The following is a 16605-nucleotide window of genomic DNA, read 5'->3' as shown; positions in this document are numbered from 1 at the left end:
TCGTCTTTGTTTATCAATTGGGAATGTAAAGGACGGTGGGGTTGCGAAAGAGACTGGTACCTACACGGTGCTCTTTGGCCATGGTAGGTTTCAAGTCCAGAAACAGATAGGAATAAGGAGAGGCTTCCCGAAGGAAGCCGTCTGTCCTGGAAAGATTTGTCTGGCCAAGTGATCCTCGGATTTATGAACAGCCTCATGTAGTGGGCATTTAAAATGATGGTTCGATGATGATGTTTAGCGTCAAGTGAAACATGGATGTGTTGCGATGATGGCTTTTCTTTGTAAACAATCACAGGACATCCACCTCTTCCTCTTTGGTATTGTCGCCCTAACATTGATGTAATAACTTCCAACACCCAAACAATTCCCTGAAGGGCAAGATCAAGGATCCCAAGTTGAAACACATGTTCCATGATGGCTTTGACGAACTATGTGTTATGCGACCTCTAAAACGGCCTGCAAGCAAAATGGTAAAGGGATGACGTGAGTGGGGTGACAATGGCATCCACCAGGTCTGTCCCTGTCCCTGACAGACGTCTTACCACCGTGCAGGTTACACTGGAAATGACCTCAAGGATCTAAGATCCCTGAAGATAAATATGACCCAACACTAGCGTGCAATGCAAAAACATTTTATTGATGAACAAAACATGTTATGAAGGAACAGATCAACAGATCACCAACAGAGCATGTCACCACCACTTCAGATGATCAGGAGGGTTACATGTTATACAACGTACAAAGTCCATTTGTCCCGGATGAAAATGATTTTCAGCAATAAACATTGGGATGTTGACAATGTCCTCTGGCTCCTCTGAAGCCATCACTGGATCCTTCTGCAATGTCATCTCTTGAGCCATCACTGGAGCCATCTCTGGAGTCACCTCTGGAGCCGCCTGCTCTGCTTCAGAGACAGGCATCTCTGGCACGGGCAGTTGATCATAGAGTTGTTAAAGATCTGGAGGTAACTCTTCATGGACCATTGCTTCATTCAAACCATTAAGGGCATAAGCAGGAGGGGCCAACCCTGGAGGCCCGTAGGATTGATAGTACAATTGATTACACTCCATCAAATCACGATTCTTTGGCTGACTCTTAATTAGGCTTTGGGTTTGCCGCCTTGGTAGAGACCTTGGTGGGTGCCTCCTTCTTTTGTTTCTTGTTCTTTGGAGAAGCCGTGGTAGGGGTATCCTGGGAGGTGGCATCTTCTTGGTGGATGTCTTGAGAGGTATTGTTTTGGTGGGTGCCTCCTTCTACTTCTTCTTTGGAGAAGCCATGACAGGGGTGTCCTTGGGAGGCGGTGTCTTGGTGGGTGCCTCTTTCTTCGGCTTCTTTTGTTTCCGCTTTGGAGATGACGTGGCAGGGGTTGCCTTGGAAGGTATCATTACCCATTTTTGTGGGACGGACTTTGGCGTCCTATCTATGGCCTCTGGGTCTTTGGATTCTGATGTAAGAATGATTTAAGTGACACAGATGAAGTCCTCATTGATGATGAGCACGTCCATCACTTGATAGCGTTGATCCTTGAGGGCAAAGTTCAGGGGTTGGGGTTGGGACTGCTGAGCTGGTTCAACTGATCCTGAGTTTTTATAGGCAGCAGCAGCACGAGCTATGACATCACTTTGCCGAATCGCGTCACGATGTTGCTTCTGCACAGCATCTTGCACCATTTGTCTGGTCACCACAAAGAGGAGAGTGAACAACATGACTCATAATGACTCTGACAAACACTCCTCTTCATATACACAGTGTCATGACGTCAGTTGGGTTTTCCTTGTCAATGGATGATGTCACTAATCACGAGTCTCAAGCCCCAGTATTTTCATGGCTTCTGTCTCTCCAAATTCCTCCAAAGCTTTGCGGAAGAAGAATCCTGTCTGTCACCCTTTTCAGCATCAAAATTAACAGCGTCACTAACGTTTTAAATGGTTGTGTTGATGGGTCCCTTTTCGTGGATGATTTCAATATTTTATGTCGTGGTAAGAACATGCACGCAAAAGAAAGACAGCTACAACTCTGCCTTAACAAAATCCAAAAATGGGCCAATGAAAATGGTTTTAAGTTTTCAAAATCCAAAACAAAATGTATTCACTTAAATACAAACCCCACAAGGATCCAGACCTATCTTTAGATGGTACTCCCATCAAGGTAGTAGAAGAGGCCAAATTCCTGGGACTCATATTCGACCGTCACTTGCCATTCTTACCACACATAAAATATTTGAAAACAAAGTGCTTGAAGGCTCTTGACTTGCTGAACGTCGTTTCAAATACAGAGTGGTGAGGGGATCGGACTACCCTACTTCACTTGTACAGATCACTGGTTTGCTCTAAACTAGAATACGTCTCCATTGTCTATGGTGGAGCCTGCAAAAGCAATTTTGAAAAATTAGATTCCATCCACCACCAAGTGCTGAGGCTCTGCCTGGGAGCTTTCAGGGCCTCTCCGGTTGACAGTCTATATTCAGAGGCCAACGAACCCCCCCTTGAACAATGCTGCATTAAACTTTCACTGTAGTATATCACTAAACTACGTTCAAATGAGCAAACCTCCAAACCAGCATACAATCCTGTTTTCAACCCTGTGTATGAAAACCTGTTTTCTAAGCTGCCAAGCCTGGTTCCAACGCTTGCAATCAGAATACAACCACACATATCTCCAGCTAAAATTGATCTCGATATCATAGCACCTTACCGACTTCTGTCTTCGCCACCGTGTCAGATGGTGAAACCACAGGTCGATCTTACCCTCACCAAATTAAAAAAGTCAGAAACAAATCCTTTGGTGTTCGAACAGGAACACAACCAGTTACGTTCCAAGTATAACACCCATAGATCCATTTTCACAAACGGATCCAAGGATGATGGCCAAGTTGCCAGTGCTACAATCATTGGATCCAAGACTGTCTCCTCCAGAATTCCCAACAGTTCCATTTTCACTGCTGAAGCCAAAGCTATCTTGACAGCTGTGACCTGTAATAAACAACAGAACCATTCCCCAAACTTCATCGTTTTTACAGATTCATTATTCACATTCCCTTCAAAATATTACTTCAAGTCACCCTATCATCCTAGACATTCTAGAACTTTACAACGATCTTTCTACTGGCCAATGTGACATCGTCCTCTGCTGGTTGCTGGGTCGATGCTGCAGCTAAAGCAGCTCTTGACAAACCATTATCATCACTGCCGATCCCGTACACTGATTTCAAGCCCACTATCAAAAGTTATACTCGGGACCTAATGCAAAAAAGATGGGACACCCAAGTAGGAAGAAATAAACTCCATGAATTGAAATGAACAATTGGTCATACCTACTTGGTTTTGTCAGTCAAGACGCGATGAGGTAATTAGCGTCATATTGGCCAGTCGCTTTACTCATAACTATCTGCTGAAAACGGATGCGGCTGGACCTCCGATGTGTGTCTCTTGCGATGAGGTGTTCACCATCAAGCGTATTCTGCTTTACTGTGTGGACTTTTCGACTGCAAGGGATTCACATTATGATGCGATAAATCTGAAAGATCTGTTTTCCCGCGTGATCGGGCATCTGATTGTTAACTTCCTGAGGGGACGTTGATCTGTATCATAAATAGTAACTGTAATGTGAATAGCAAATTGCGTGCTTTGGAATTTAGTGCTGTTACATTTTCTGTTTTTAAGTGACAGTGAAATGAATATATATGTCTTTGAAATAAACTCATTTGGATTTTGTATCTGAAATGTTTATTAAAGCAGACTTGTTCTCAGACCTGTGCGAAATAGATGACCACAGTTATCTGTACTGTCAAAAGGTGACTTGTACCGAGTGTGGTGTTTAAGGCCATCACCATTACATATGTGCAAAGAAGGCCAAGGACAGCAACAAGCACGATAACAACACCTGCTTCAACTGTGAAACAAGAGTCATCAGAAGATGACATATCCCCCCGGCCCCCACATCTTTGAAAGAACAAATCATCTGACAGTTACTTAAAGTCCAGCTTGATTTTAGACTAAGTGCAAATCGTTTCCATGGAAATCATGAAAAAAATAAATGACAAAAATCTGCAAATAGCAAAAGGCACCACTTTGGGATCTGCCTCACATATCTGCAAAGTTTTGCTGAAAGATATTAAGAAGTTTTCGCGTTGTGCTCCGGAAACAAAACCTACCCCTCCCTTTTGAGACTAAGTCCAAATTGTTTCCATGGAAACTGAGAAAATAATAAATCACAAATATATCTGCAAATAGCAAAAGGCACCACTTTGGCATCTGCCTCACATATCTGCCAAGTTTTGCTGAAAGATATTCAGAAGTTTTCCAGTTGTGTTCCGGAAACGAAACCCATCCCTTCCTTTTTGAGACTAAGTCCGAATCATTTCCATGGAAACCGAGAAAATAATAAATCACAAATATCTGCAAATAGCAAAAGGCACCACTTCAAGATCTGCCTCACATATCTGCCAAGTTTTGCTGAAAGATATAGAGAGGTTTTTGAGTTGTGCTCCGGAAACGAAGCCTACCCCTCACTTTTGGGATTAAGTCCGAATCGTTTCCATGGAAACCGGGAAAAATAAAAATGCCAAAAATCTGCAAATAGCAAAAGGCACAACTTTAGGATCTGTTTGATATATCTACCAAGTTTTGTTGAAAAATATTATACGGTTTTTGAGTTGTGCTCCGGAAACGAAAGCAATCCTTACTTTTTGAGACTAAGTCCAAAATGTTTCCATGGAAACTGGGAAAAACAAAAATGCCAAAAATCTGCAAATAGCAAAAGGCACCACTTAAGGTTCTGTTTCATACATCTACCAAGTTTTGTAGAAAAATATTGAACGGTTCTTGAGTTATGCTCCGGAAACGAAGCCCACCCCTCACTTTTGGGATTAAGTCCGAATCGTTTCCATGGAAACCGAGAAAAATAAAAATACCAAAAATCTGCAAATAGCAAAAGGCACCACTTAAGGTTCTGTTTGATATATCTACCAAGTCTTGTTGAAAAATAAAACGGTTCTTGAGTTATGCTCGGAAACGAAGCCCACCCCTTTTTGAGACTAAGTCCAAAATGTTTCCATGGAAACCGGAAAATAAAAATGCCAAAAATCTGCAAATAGCAAAAGGCACCACTTAAGGTTCTGTTTGATATATCTACCAAGTCTTGTTGAAAAATATTAAACGGTTCTTGAGTTATGCTCCGGAAACGAAGCCCACCCCTCACTTTTGGGACTAAGTCCGAATCGTTTCCATGGAAACCGGGAAAAATAAAAATGCCAAAAATCTGCAAATAGCAAAAGGCACAACTTTAGGATCTGTTTGATATATCTACCAAGTTTTGTTGAAAAATATTGAATGGTTCTTGAGTTATGCTCCGGAAACGAAAGCAATCCTTACTTTTTGAGACTAAGTCCAAAATGTTTCCATGGAAACCGGGAAAAATAAAAATGACAAAAATCTGCAAATAGCAAAAGGCACCACTCATGGTTCTGTTTGATATATCTACCAACTTTTGTAGAAAAATATTGAACGGTTCTTGAGTTATGCTCCGGAAACGAAGCCCACCCCTCACTTTTGGGACTAAGTCCGGATTGTTTCCATGGAAACCGGGAAAAATAAAAATGCCAAAAATCTGTAAATAGCAAAAGGCACCACTTTGGGATCTGTTTGATATATCTACCAAGTTTTGTTGAAAAATATTGAATGGTTCTTGAGTTATGCTCCGGAAACGAAGCCCACCCTTCTTTAAGACTAAGTCCAAAACGTTTCCATGGAAACCGAGAAAAATAAAAATGACAATTATCTGTAAATAGCAAAAGGCACCACCTTAGGTTATGTTTGACATATCTACCAATTTTGGTTAAAAAATATCGAATGGTCTTTGAGTTATGGTCCGGAAACAAAATGATTACGGACGGACGGACAGACGGACGAGGCGACGACTATATCCCACCGCATTATATGCCGGTGGGATAAAAATCAAAGGCCGTCTCAGTTACGACTGCCCACATCCCTGCCGACACTGTGGTAAAGAGGACCATGAGAGTATGAAATGTACCAACAAGACCCAGAGCCGTTCGGCTCCCTTCTACAAGCAAGGTCAACCGCGCAAGAAAGTGGCTATACTTGAAGGCAATCGTCTACTGGCTCTACTCAATGACAAAGTCAAATCAAGTCAAATCAAGTCATCCTTGCTCAAGAAGGTATAGGAACCATGCACTCTCTGCTTCAACGAGCCTTGGACTTTGTTGAACCCATGGACGATTCCACCAGCATCGGCTCCAGCGCACCACCACCACAATAGATGCCATGCCTCGGTGATGTCTCACCCCAACCATGCCAACGGCCCTTTTCAGGGCCACCCATCTTGCTCAAAACAAAAGCTGGGTATAGTGAAGTGGCTTAGGGTGAAAATCGATACTTGGCGGACTAAACCATGAAACTTTGCAAAGTGCTGGGTAATATCATGATAAAACATATTTTTCGGGGTGCTCGATTTTCCGAAAAATCCAAGATGGCGTCCAACATGCCGCCAAAAACAAATGATTTCTAATTCTAACACTAGTTGACTTTCTCCCGCTGGTTTATAGCAGAAAACCTTGCACAGTGCAAGGGAACATCATGATAAAACATATGTTTGGGGTGTGCCGATATTTTGGGCCTATTTTCCGAAAAATCCAAGATGGTGTCCAAGATGGCAACCAAAAATCAAGGATTTCCAATTCTAACACTGTGATTTCCCCGATGGATTATAGCAGGAACCTTGCATAGTGCTAGGGAACATCATAATAACAAATAGACAGAATCTGTGGTAAACTCAGAAGCAACTCGACAGGAATGGAGTGTCCTCACACCCCTTGTTGTCTACTCTGGTTATCCTCGGTATAAGATGGCTATTCTCTGGGGACTGATCACCAAGTACCACAAGATGGAATTCCCAAACTTCATCACCTTGGCACGTATTGCTTTAACTGCTCCCATTCACACTTCTGATTGTCAGAGGGGGTTTAGCTCTCAAAACCAGGTCGAAACTGCTCTTCGGAACAGATTAAGTGCAGAAAGACTTGATGACTTGCTGACTGTGAAACTAGAAGGACCAAAACTTTCGGAGTTCGATATCATTGGAGCCTCAACACAATGGCAATCTCTAAAGCAAAGACAACTGTTTAATAAATCGCATCATTGAATGATATTCACATGATGATGTACAAATACTCACAGTGACCTTAGTTGTTTGTATTTGTTATCTAATGATGAGTATTTTCACTGTCAAGTTAATATGGAGAGACCTATCTCAGTCTTTAATTGTATTTTTTTAAATTCCAAGTTGCAAGTTTATGAGACAGTTTGCTGAAAGACTGCCAAATGTGACTGTGTTATTAGGTTTTTTTAAATTTGATATCTATCATGATTTTTTTCACTACCACGTACGTTAATATGGATTAATTCTTCATGTTGACAGACACCTTATCACATATTTCTCATGGTGGTGTTTTTGTATTTCAAGTTACCAACCAAAGCAGTTTGCTGAAAGACTTCTACCCTACTTATGCCATTCCTGCTTTGGACTGTTCTCATTCTAACTATTAAAGTGTTTAATAAATTTAATATAGTGTTTGTGTTGAGACTTGTCTAGTATTAACCGAGTCTTATTTAATGTTCTCTGACATGTATACTATGCTCTTAATTACATTCTCGTATATAGAATGCAATCTAAAGACATCACAAGCACCACATACAGAACACTCTTTACAGCAATATATCAATATCCATTCGTGACCCACTCGTGTTATTCCGGGACAAGCCGAATAGCGACTCGTGCCCCTCTGGAAGGATTTCATATTGGCGCATGAACATCAGAACAACTTTAAACAAGAACGATAACTCTATCCCTGTTTGATTCCAATGTTTTCTTAATATCACCGAAGCACATGTACATTGCTAGGTTGTTGTTTTGGTGTTTTTTTAACTTATTTATTTTGAAGAATTAAACCTCTTTGATACAACTAAAAGAAGCAGAAAAACATATTTGTTAAAGACATATTCTAATGTAATTATTACCAGCTGTTCACCTTATATTGCCAATTATGTTATGTTAATTTTCTTAATAGAGTGGGAATTGTTTTATTTATTATATACAAAAAAAATCAAAAAATCAGCTACATTAAATCCCAAAGCAGATACTCAAAAATGACTTTAAAATATTTCTCAAACTGAACATAAGTGTAACCTTGCTGTCACACCACTGGTGGAATTTCAAATGAATTCGCTGAAAAAAAATATGAATGACCAAAAACAGTCAGACTAAAATATCCCCAGAGCTATGAAATATAAGCCCAATGTTAAAGATTAAGGTTGATTAGTTACATACAAATACGATATTCTTGTTTTGAATCTCGTAGCGACTATATTTACATTTCCTAAAATTGGTCGAAGCACACGTACAATCTCCATAACAAGCCCGCAAGATCGTCAGAAATACATTTAATTGGATCCATGAGAGCAGTTATGTCAACAAACGCACGTGCGTGTATTTGAATCTCTCACCGTCAATCGCATGATTCATATTAAAAACTTCACAATAGGCAGCAAACTCCTTTTAGCTACGTTCTTTGTGCTTTCAATATGACGATATATATTTTTCATGATTCTTTAAACAATGACATAATGCCATAAACGACTTAAGTACTCGGGATTATTTTTATCAAAGCACCACGCGTTCAGATTGGTTTGTCGTATTTTCGCACATAACAAGTATCGAGTGGGGGATGAGTCTTCTTGGAGGTTACGGAAAGGGGCGAGTGGTGACGAATGATCAATATCATCATGATTTCCATTTCAGACATTCCATCATTCTCCAATAGAAAAAAACTGTAATTAATGATGAAAGTAAATAGCTACAATATCACCGAAAGGAGAGGTCCTTCCACAACTATTCACACTCATCATCATGATATATATATATATATATCAAAACAGAGTTTGCTCCAGCCTCTAGATGCAACAAATCCACTCTAGTCATTGTTTTGCATTCAGACAGCTAAGAATTGTATGCAGCCCAGCCTGGAATTATGTTAGCTTCTCTCTCTTCCCTCATTCTGGACACCACTTATGCTACTATCCATCCAAAGTGTGTCAAGTAATAGCCTTTTGAAATACCTGTCCAGTTATGTCCAATTTGTTGATAACTGAGATGTGGTTTTCAAGGCTGGTTTTCTGCAGGGGATCAGCTTTCTATGATAGGGAGCAACTGTATGATTTGGGCCTTTCTGTATGTCAAGGGATTGTGATATCAGTTCTCCTGAGGCATTGGCTGTCTGGTAGACAGTTCTGAGGCACTTGACATCCGGTAGACAGCAGTCACAGTTCCGTGTGTCGTTCCCTTCCCATCAGGAATGTCATGTATGATATCCAACAAGTAGTCATAAGATTCCAATATTGGTTGTGATACAAGAGGGAGTTTGATTTTGTCACTGGTAGCATTTTGACAGGAAATGCATAACACTCCAGTTTAGGTCCTTAATAGTGAGTGAGTGAGTTTAGTTTTACGCCGCACTCAGTAATATTCCAGCTATATGGCGGCGGTCTGTAAATAATCGAGTCTGGACCAGACAATTCAGTGATCAACAGCATGGCCATCGATCTGCGCAATTGGGAGCCGATGATATGTGTCAACCAAGCGAGCGAGTCTGACCATTAGTGACCTCTTACGACAAGCATAGTCGCCTTTTGTGGCGAGCATTGGTTGCTGAAGACCTATTCGGAAGCAATTATAGTCAAATCACTGCATTATATGATCAATTGCAAGCCAAAATTCTGATAGGAATATAAGAAGAATTCTGTAACAAATAAATCACAATCAGTACAAAAATTAGAAAAATTTTAAACTGTAATTAATAAAGGATACAATATCTAACATTTAAGTAAATCAAACTATAAACTAGTTTGCAAAAGTTAGAGATTTGGTAATTTTGTTCACCACAGGGCCCTTTAAGAAAACACTCTTATTGTTTGTTGCAATGAAAGTATGACAGCATCATAACATGTTAGGGGCCCTTGTAGGGAGGATGCTTTAAAGAGCAATATTGTTACGACCCAAACCATGTTTCCTGATTTAAATAAACACCATTTAAATATTGCCAGAGATGTGGACTTAATAAATGTACTTTATATAATTATCATCAGAATAGCTTTAAGAACACATAAAATACACATCAAGTATAGATTATCCCCAAAAGGGCCCCCTATGTGCATACAAGCACCAAACACTCTTTTTTCAGTTATTTAAGCATATATGTAACATTCTACTTATATGATAGCATGTCAAATACTATGAAAATGTCAGTCAAGTTACCACTAAATGACACAGGAAATCACAAATGCATCTAAAAAGTCAAAACAATAATAAGGAGGCAAGTGGTCTCATGTAGTAGATTTAATTGATGTCACCATATAAAAAGTATTTTCAATCCAAATATACAGAGGTACACTGACCTTCAAGTCATGCTTGATATCCTCTGGGTATGATCCTTTTGACACAAAATTGTCTTCAAATCTTCATGTTTTACAAGTCATTACTGCCATGTTGACTTAAAAAAGAACAGGATCACAAAGGGAGACACGTCATATCAGCAGTAATCGCCTACAACTAATTATGCTTCCATAACTGGTAAGGAACTTCAGAGTGCCAACTATAACGTAGTTGTATTCACTTAAAGAGCGAGTGAAAATTTGGAAACATTGTTTTTTTGTAGAAAGTAAAACCTAGCGAGTGTAAAAAAAACAAATCCCCATTTTTCTTAATGAAAAGTGAACATAATGCAATGGACTTCAACAAGTCGGTCAGTACTCCAAGGTGAGGGGGACAGTTACGCCAGGATGACATGGATGAAGGTGCACGAAGGGGGAGGCGGAACCAAGGGTACCATACCAATGACCATCTCGGCTACTTCATTGTAGTCGAAAATAAATTGTCAGGAAAAAATGTTACTAGGCTATTGTATCATATGCATGTATGTTTGTGTGTATGTAGTATTATATGATTTTATCCTCTACTTATATGCTGATTTTGTTATTTCAAAAGTATTCACATTACTTTTCATGAATTGAGAACTAAAACTGTGCAATAATAAAAAATTCCTTTTGGATATATTTTATCTTACCACGCTCTTTCAGACGTCTTGAAGACGAGCAAAACTTTCCCTTTGCTAATACATGTGCAAACAGTCTCTTCCAATCATTAGATTCATTTTTCCATCACAAGGGATGTCATTTTTCAGTGTCAAAACAGTGAAATATCTTTTCAACGTCAATTATTATTTAAATATTGAATTTTTAAAAAAAATAGAATTAGTAGAACAATTTTGATAAAAGATTTGTAAATTATTGGTAGTTTAGATTAGTATCGTACCGTTCCCCGTTTTCGGATGAATCCTTTTTTCGGACAGCCATTTTACTCGCGAATTCTCGCGTTATAACGAGAGATGTGAAGTCATCAAAGCTGCCGACTCGTCAGGTAACACCTCCGCTGTCACTCCGGCAATTTGTTTTGCGTCAAACTTCATAACGTAAGTACAACATCAAAATTATAAAGAATGTACGTTACTTGATCCCTGGATACTTTTTGTAGATGCGGGGCGGTGGGGTAGTCTAGTGGTTAAAGCGTTGGCTCGTCACGCCGAAGACCCGGGACCGAATCCCCACATGGGTACAATGAGTAAAGCCCATTTCTGGTGTCCCCTGCCGTGATATTGCTGGAATATTGCTAAAGCGGCGTAAAACCAAACTCAGGCAGTCAGTCAGTTTTGTAAATGCATGAACAATTAAAAACATCTGTATCTCATTAACAACGTGTGTGAAAATCTGAGAGGTGCGTCGTCTGCTATGTTGACAAGCTATGCTAAAAGGTCGCTTGACATTAAAGGAGTAGAACTCTGTCAAGTTTTTCATCTATGGAATCTGAGTAGGGTAATCTGATATTCGATGTTTAAAAATTTGGAATTCTTCAAAATACGATTTTCTAATCCACTTTCAGGTATTTCCTAGACCGAACACGTCCAGTTACAGGACTTATTCCAATGAATCAATATCTAAGGCTTACAATGCTATGACTGAGGGTGGTATGAGCATAAGAAAAGGTGCTAGAACTTTTGGCATACCTTCTAGTACGTTACATGACAGGTTTAGTGGAAGGACTGAGATGTCTTGTAACACATCGGGAACAGAGCCTTTGTTTGTTTTTTTACTAAGGATGAGGAGATGATGTTGGTACAACATGTACTAAGTCTGTCATCTTTTATAGATACGGCTACACAAGACAAGATGTTGCAACTATTGCATCGGATCTTTCAGTCAGAAATATTAAGAAACAAATTAAGAAAAAGCAAAGGAAATTCATGGGATTATTATTTGATAAACTGAAGCTGTGGTGGGAAAATGAAAACCCAGTTAACACAAAACATTTTCGAAACATTTTCATAAGGTTTCAAAATAGTTTTTCAAAAACATTTTCGTCAAAATGTTTTTGGGACGTTATAAAAATGTTTCATAATGTTATTGAAATGTTTTTAAAATGTTATTCAAAAACGTCATGCTATAACATGAGTGAAACTATTTCATAACATGTCATTGAAATATTTTTAAAACGTTGCAGAAATGTTGTGCACGAACATGTTTGATGAAATATTGTCATCACGTTTTAAAAACATTGTGCACACATTTATGCCATATCATACAAATAATGTCTAAATCTCTCAAAAATACTGAAAATGTTTTTGAAATGTTTTCAAAATGTTGTTTAAAAACGCCATACTATAACGTGTTTGAAACCATTTCACAACATATTAGTGAGATGTTTTTAAAACGCTGCAGAGATTATGCAAGAACATAATCATACAAATAATGTGTGAATATCTTAAAAATACTGAGAGTGTTTTTGAAATGTTTTCAAAATGTTGTTCAGAAACGTCATGCTGTAACATGGGTGAAACAGTTTCATAACATATGATTCAAATGTTTTTAAAACGCTGCAGGAATGTTGTGCACGAACATGTTTGATGAAATATTGTCATCACGTTTTAAAAACATTGTGCACACATTTATGCCATATCATACAAATAATGTCTAAATCTCTCAAAAATACTGAAAATGTTTTTGAAATGTTTTCAAAATGTTGTTTAAAAACGCCATACTATAACGTGTTTGAAACCATTTCACAACATATTAGTGAGATGTTTTTAAAACGCTGCAGAGATTATGCAAGAACATAATCATACAAATAATGTGTGAATATCTTAAAAATACTGAGAGTGTTTTTGAAATGTTTTCAAAATGTTGTTCAGAAACGTCATGCTGTAACATGGGTGAAACAGTTTCATAACATATGATTCAAATGTTTTTAAAACATTGCAGAAATGTTGTGCACGAACATGTTTAATGAAATATTGTCATCACGTTTTAAAACACGCTTTCTGTTGTAACGTTGGTGTGACATAAACAGTACATACACTGCAATCACAAACAATTATCTCACTCAGCCACGTTCTAATGTACGACTTGTCATTAAAGTGCCTTAAAACGTTCCTGAAATGTTTTAGCCGGATCTGTCATCACATATAAAATGTGTTTTTATTATGACTTGTTCTTAAAAGGGTTTTGAAATGATATCACACCTATACGTTTTGATAACATTTTTAAAATGTTGTGACACAATGCCTTATTGTTACCGCGGGGAATGACGTCACCCTTCACGTCATAATTTTGCACCCGCCATCTTAGTTGAAGTTTATTCAGGACCCTACCACCTTGTCATTCGACTCATGGTGCAACAACTGGAACTGGATCATCGATGTGACCTCGGTTGCGGTGAGTTAATTTTACAGTCACTATTTTCATGTTTATGTACATTTTGATATTCACTCGATTAAAATACTGTGTTACTCAAAAGTAGCGGGGTTTTGAGAAACGTGATTCAGTGTTAGAGAATCCCGGTGACAGGGTTTTTTCGACGATGTAAGACAAAAACGTCATTTTATTTTACTAACCTTGAGTGAAAAGGGATATATTTATCTATTTCACACAAAAAATATCGAGTGTTTCCTACAAAAATAGCGTTGATGATATCATATCGGCGAAACATCTCCACATCAGGGATTTGTATACATTTCGCTCCGCCATGCGAGTGAGTGTTGTGATCACGTGGCTTCCTGTTTATATTTTGCTTGTCACCAGCAGACGACAAATCTTACAGAGTTTTTGCTATATTTGGTTATATAGGCAATTGATTTGCATCTGTAGTGGTATTAACGATCTCGGGTAAATAATATTGATATTTTTGCATCCGCCCTACCAGTGAAACTGTTTGTGCACTCCGATCGCGAACGTAATCCCCCCGATATAGCGCGAGCAATGTAATCGTCGAAATCACCAGAACATCGAATTCAGCTCGCTTTGGATATATATTATATCGTTGTGAAGAATGTCTAAGAGAGTTTGTACCTAATTAATTTTATGTTACATAAAAGGATAATTAGGCTATCAAGAGCGAGCAATATGTGTTCAAGCAGAGTTCAGTAAGGCGGTTAATGCCGCTATTACGTTCGGTTTCCGATCGTAAACGTATGCACAAGCCAGTGGCCCTTATCGTTGTTAATTTTTTCCATGTTATTTCTGAAAGACATTTTATTAATTTAACATTGCAAACGGTTCAATTTATAACTTGTGATAATGTGGAACATTGTTATTTTCATTGCAGCAAGGTCGAATATGAGACAAGCATTCCAGGATATACAAACACACTGTTACACATGATGGATTTATGGAGGAACACATCAAATAATCCAGGAGCTGTGAATTATGTAAGTGCAGCTGTTAAATACCATTGTCTATAAACATGTTGATATATTTTGGGCTTTTTATTGCAAGATTTGATTTGTACTTGTACCCAGCCTCTGACCACTAAGTGATATTCTGTGTTTGCTACATCTTTGGTATTCAGCATGATTCTGGATATTATCATATCAATCATTACATTCCAATAGTGTGTTCATGTCCACCAAACACTGTCTGTACAAACGTGGTAGTAGACTGAGTCTCCTGGTTAGTGTCACTTGGTTTGAGTAAATATCACATTTCAAGTACCTGCTTAAGAATAAGATTATTGCAAGTTTTCTATATTTCAGAAATATGGATGACTGCAAAAGCAAAGAAGAAGATAATGAAACAAACTGAAAAGGTGTACACGTTTCCTGAATTATTAATAAAATTGTTGATTACAAGTCTGCCATTCTTTTATCTGTTTTGGTGTCCTTGTAAAGATTAACTATGTATGTCCATAGGGACATGTGTCGCTTAGAAACAGCGTTAGAAAGACATATAGGTGTATAGACCCAACCCTATTATATAGTAAAAGGGTTGAGTCTAGACATCTATATGTCTTTCTAACGCTGTTTCTAAGTGAGACACGCCCCTATGTATATGTCTAACTATTTGCCACAGACATATTATGTACATTGTTAACTGTTAGTGGTTTACGTTTTGTTCCAGTGGTTTACGTTTTAAACAAAACACCACCTAATTGTTATCAGGGCTATTCTATATGTTTGAAAAGTTAAAACTATATGTTCAAAGGAAATGTTATTAAAACGTTTCCAGAACCATACAAAATCACATCTATAAAACGTTTTCAGAAAACCTTTATGGAATATATTCACTAAATGTTGGAGAAAACATTGCTGAAACGTTTCTGGAACCATACAAAATCACGTGAATAAAACATTTTTTAAAACATTTCCAAAACATCTCGGAAAAAACATTTCAGGAAAACATTTTAAAAACCTTATAGTTAAACGTTTTTGAAAATGTTTCTAAAACATTTCTGGAACCATACAAAATCACGTGAATAAAACATTTTTGAAAACATTTCCAAAACATCTCGGAAAAAACATTTCAGGAAAACATTTTAAAAACCTTATAGTTAAACGTTTTTGAAAATGTTTCTAAAACATTTAACCATACAAAATCACGTGAATAAAACATTTGTGAAAACATTTCCAAAACATCTCGGAAAAAACATTTCAGGAAAACATTTTAAAAACCTTATAGTTAAACGTTTTTGAAAATGTTTCTAAAACATTTCTGGAACCATACAAAATCACGTGAATAAAACATTTTAAAAAATGTTTCTGGAACATTTCACGAAATGTTTTGGGGATATTTTTAAAACATTTTCGTGTTAGCTGGGAACAACCCAGAGGCGGTATCCGAGTTCGTTTGTGCTTGACGCCGCTCGCAGCAATATTCCAGCTTTTAGCGGTGGTCTGTAAATATAAGTGAGTTTGGACAGGACAATCTCATGACCGTCTTTACTGTATGGAAGTCATCGATTATTTCATCAACGACTTAAATTCGTACAAAGGAAATCCATAGCCCAGAAGTCAGTTTGACAGCTCTCACCATATAAGTGAAACACTATTTAAAAAAGTGAAGATATTAAGAATTGCAAAATGCTGATTTTAATATATTCCTGGGATATCTACAGCCGGAAATTAAAACTTAAAAACGGCAGCTTCTCAGATGAGGTGAGAATTGTGTTATGAACTGTTTTCCTTCAATACACATCCCAGAATTAATA

The 16605-nt window shown here is 38.0% G+C and overlaps 1 long non-coding RNA gene across 1 annotated transcript; it reads left to right on the top strand.

The window, feature by feature from the left end:
• Positions 1–13715: 13715 nt before the first annotated feature.
• LOC124254722 lies at positions 13716–15250 on the top strand. Its single transcript, XR_006892532.1, has 3 exons — positions 13716–13838; positions 14728–14830; positions 15155–15250. It is a non-coding gene; the product is annotated as an uncharacterized LOC124254722 (long non-coding RNA).
• The last annotated feature ends 1355 nt before the right edge of the window (positions 15251–16605 follow it).

Source organism: Haliotis rubra, unplaced genomic scaffold, assembly GCF_003918875.1.
Source record: "Haliotis rubra isolate DU_JTF1 unplaced genomic scaffold, ASM391887v1 Scf58, whole genome shotgun sequence".
NCBI classification, from domain to species: Eukaryota; Metazoa; Mollusca; class Gastropoda; order Lepetellida; family Haliotidae; genus Haliotis; species Haliotis rubra.
This window is presented reverse-complemented; position numbering and strand designations above follow the sequence as displayed.